At 38.4% G+C, this 4470-nt stretch overlaps 1 protein-coding gene and 1 long non-coding RNA gene across 2 annotated transcripts in view; both read right to left on the bottom strand.

Moving 5' to 3' along the window:
• The window catches only part of enpp5 (ectonucleotide pyrophosphatase/phosphodiesterase 5), a 6485-nt gene extending 5417 nt beyond the window's left edge, over positions 1–1068 (bottom strand). Inside the window, exon 1 of the mRNA XM_032543613.1 lies at positions 958–1068. The gene's annotated coding sequence lies outside the window, so the exon portion shown is untranslated. The remainder of the gene's footprint in view (positions 1–957) is intronic.
• Positions 1–4021, bottom strand: part of LOC116706664 (uncharacterized) — a 10694-nt gene extending 6673 nt beyond the window's left edge. The window contains exon 1 of the long non-coding RNA XR_004336292.1: positions 4011–4021. This is a non-coding gene — a long non-coding RNA (uncharacterized LOC116706664). The remainder of the gene's footprint in view (positions 1–4010) is intronic.
• Between the last annotated feature and the right edge of the window lie 449 nt (positions 4022–4470).

Here is a 4470-nt window from a genome sequence, read left to right as displayed (position 1 = left end):
ATAGTTAAGATCAGAGGAATGAAAGTGATCATTTGTATTTACAAAGAGCGTTGTAAGGAATCTAATCCATTTTTTGTGAAAATTAGGTTAAAAAGAAACCCATATTTCAGATATAGATATTTTTTTTAAAGGGGACACATTCTGACCCGAGGACAACATATACAGTCTATGGGACAGCAGGAGGGTTAAAGACGTCGCCTTAGGGACTGGAAACATGTAATGGATACATTTTATCGGTTAAATTAAACTTAAAAATAGACTAATGAATAATAACAATCAGTTTCAGGCCTAGTGTAAGAAGTTTAAAAAACATGCCAGAGTAATATGAGTGTAATACAGATATAGAGCTCTAGCCTACCATTATTCCAGGCAACAACAAGTCTTATCAGGCTATATTGTTATTATATTGCTATGGCTCTATAAGAAATGGATATCAGCTAGGCTACACTAATCATAAAAGCATTAGCCCTGAAGACATAAAGGTCAGGAGAGAAATGATGTAATTGGCAGACTATATAAAAGATATATGCCTCTATAAGAGAGAGTTACATGAACTATATCTGATATTGTTTCTGTTTAGAGTGTGTGTAGCCTATATATTAGTGTGTGCTGGTTTTGTGGGTTGTTTTGCGCATTGTGAGCAATAATGATCCAAAGCATAATTGCCCATATGTGTTCTCATACCCGGCAAATAAAGCTGATTCTGATCCTGACTCTGATCCGGATTCGGATTCTGATCCTGATCCTGAATACATGGCAGTAGCCAGCCACATTAAAGAGGAAACCATCCGTATTTTAGCATTGTGTCGCAGAGCTAACAGCTCCAGTACGCAGCTCTGCATGCACCAATAAGACAACCACATCCGGCCGCAACACACAACACGAGCGCATAAATGAAGAGAAATTCAAACAAAAACAACATTAGATATTACGCTGTCAATAGGTTTAACGTTATACCTTGTTATCTGATCCTGCACTGGCTCGCCTTGGTCTGCACACACCGAGATAAACAGCCGGAAGGAAGGAAGTCCCGCCTATTTAACCTGCTGCTGGCTCGCTTTTTAATTCCAGGAAATTTAAAAACAAAACAGAAATGTGAAAGACAAAAGGCTGTCGGGCGTCTGTTGCGCGTGCATGCTTCTGTTCACGGAGAAATGCATCCCCTAAATTCACTGCGAATGCACCGGTCCCAGTGACGTAATGTGGGAGGGGGCGGGGGGGGGGGCATAGACAGATAGATATTGATCCCATTAAAATGGGAAATTATAGTGTTACAGCAACAAAATCAGTCACACTGCACAGAATATAAATATAGATGAAATACTTGGATGCAATACATTATGCAATACGTTATAGATATAGATAGATGATAGATAGATAGATAGATAGATAGATAGATAGATAGATAGATAGATAGATAGATAGATAGATAGATAGATATTGATCCCATTAAAATGGGAAATTATAGTGCTACAGCAGCAAAATCAGTCACACTGCACAGAATATAAATATAGATGAAATACTTGGATGCAATACATTATGCAATACGTTATAGATAGATAGATAGATAGATAGATAGATAGATAGATAGATAGATAGATAGATAGATAGATAGATAGATAGATAGATAGATAGATAGATATTTATCCAAATAAAATGGGAAATTACAGTGTCACAGCAGCAAAATCGGTCACACAGCACCGAATATAAATATAAATGAAATACAATGTACATACATACAATATACATGAAATAATAATAGGAAAAAATACAATACAATAATTAAATATGTACAAGTTGGGAATACAAAAACGTAGAGATCTTGGTTTTCTTTTCCAAGCATTTTGCTTTAAGATGGAAAATGTCATAAATGTTGTAAAATGTGTCAACGTGAATGGCGTGATATTAAGAGATGTGGAGACAAAAGACATAACGCGCCCTACTAAAAATTAGTCAACCATCAAAGACATTGGAGCCCCAATTCTGTCAGATACTGGTCATTCTAAAAGTGTAATGCAATATTTGCCCTGCAATAATAATAATAATAATGACAAACACTGTCCACAAGGTGTCAGTCCAGTCCTGTCCAATGGGAGTCAGGTCTGGCTGTCTTTTAAAGAAAGATGGCCTCTGAATCATGACTCTGCCTTGTCTCTGAGTGAGACTATTGCTGACCCAATGAGAGAAAGATCTGAGGCTCCCTGCTCTCAATTCTCTCTTTAATTGCTATGAACTGGATTCAATGCAATGTCCATTTTTATGATGGTATGATTATGATGGAAAGCTGAGAAATGGAACTTGAGATGAGACAATTTGTCAATTGTTGTTTACGAGGTCAAGAAATTAGCCTTTTGGAGCAAAAGAGGAACGATTAAAAGTCTGCGCTCAGCTTCGAACAACAATGTTAAAAACAACAGACAAAGCCAGAATCTTGGTGGAGTCATGGCTCAGACCTGAATCTTAACAGCACATTAAGACAATTACAAAGTCAGCCTACTATCCTTAAGAACATATCAAGGGTTAAAGGACTTAGTGTCAACCGGACTTGAAAAACTGGTCCATGCTTTCATCTCAGTAGACTTGACTACTGTAACGGGGTTTTTACAGGTTCCCCTAAAAAATCAATCAGACAGCTGCAGCTGATTCAGAACGCTGCTGCTCCAGTCCTCACTAGACCAAGAGACTGGATCACATCACCCAGTCTCACTAAGACCAAGAGACGGATCACATCACTCAGTCCTACCTAAGACCAAGAGACTGGATCACATCTCAGTCCTCACTAGACAAGAGGGATCACATCACTCCAGTCCTAATAGACAAGAGACGGATCACATCATCCAGTCCTCACTAAGACCAAGAGACTGGATCACATCACTCAGTCTCACTAAGACCAAGAGACTGGATAACATCACTCCAGTCCTCCACTAAGACCAAGAGACACGGATCACATCACTCCAGTCCTCACTAAGACCAAGAGACGGATACATCACTCCAGTCTCAATAAGACCAAGAGACGGATCACATCACTCCAGTCCTCACTAGACCAGAGACTGGATCACATCACTCCAGTCCTCACTAAGACCAAGAGACTGGATCACATCACTCCAGTCCTCACTAAACAAGAGATGGTCATCACTCAGTCTCACAAGCCAAGACTGGAGACATCACTCCAGTCTCATAAGACCAAGAGACTGGCTCAATCACCAGTCTCAATAAGACAAGAGACGGATCACATCACTCCAGTCCTCACTAAGACCAAGAACTGGATCACATCACTCCAGTCCCACTAAGACCAAGAGACTGGATCACATCACTCCATACTCACTAAGACCAAGAGACTGGATCACATCACTCCAGTCCTCACTAAGACCAAGAGCTGGATCAATCACTCCAGTCCTCACTAAGACCAAGAGACTGGATCACATCACTCCGTTCTGAAGTCTTTACACTGGCTTCCTGTGTCTCAAAGAATTGATTTCAAAGTACTCTTGCTAGTTTATAAATCCCTTAACGGTTTAGGTCCAAAATACATTTCTGATCTGCTACCACTATGACCCCCCAGACCTCTCAGGTCATGGGACAGGTTACTTTCGTCCCCAGAGTCAGAACTAAACAGGGTGAAGCAGCTCTCAGTTTCTAGTCCTCATATCTGGAACAAACTCCCAAGAACCTGCAGATCCGCTGCTACTCTCAGTTCTTTTAAATCAAGGCTGAAGACCTTTCTTTTTGATGCTGCCTTTCTTTAAATGAATGCTCATTTCTTTAAATTTTTATGCGCACTGTAACTTTTACTTGTGTTTTATGTTTCTTAATTGTTTTTAACTGTTCTATTCATGTGTTTTACCGGTTTTTAATGCTTATGATTTTTAACTGTTTTTAACTTGTGTTTATCTGTTAAATGATTGGTGTAAAGCACTTTGAATCGCCCTGTTGCTGAAATGTGCTATACAAATAAAACTGCCTTGCCTTGCCTTGCCTTTAAATTAAAAATATTATTTGGTAATAAGAACCCTCTGGCTGTCCTCGGGTCAGATTTGACCCCTTTAAAAAAATGTCTATATCTGAAACATGAGTTTCTTTTTAATCAAATTACCACAATAATATTGATTGGATTCCATACAACGCTTTTTGCAAATACAATTGATCACTTTTATTCCTCTGATCTTAACTATTAGTAAAAAAAAATTCATAATTTCTGGTTTTTTTACCACAAATAGTAGGTATAATTCTATATAAATGAGGATTAGTGGCCATTTTTTTTTAAAACTTCTTACGCTAGGCCTGAAACTGATTATTATTATTATTCATTAAACTATTTTTAAGTTTAATTTAACCGATAAAATGTATCCATTACATTTTTCCAGTGCCTAAGGCGACGTCTTTAACCCTCCTGTTGTCCCATAGACTGTATATGTTGTCCTCGGGTCAGATTTGACCCCTTTAAAAAAATATCTATATCTGAAATATGGG

This window comes from Etheostoma spectabile, chromosome 18 (assembly GCF_008692095.1).
Source record: "Etheostoma spectabile isolate EspeVRDwgs_2016 chromosome 18, UIUC_Espe_1.0, whole genome shotgun sequence".
NCBI lineage: Eukaryota > Metazoa > Chordata > Actinopteri > Perciformes > Percidae > Etheostoma > Etheostoma spectabile.
This window is presented reverse-complemented; position numbering and strand designations above follow the sequence as displayed.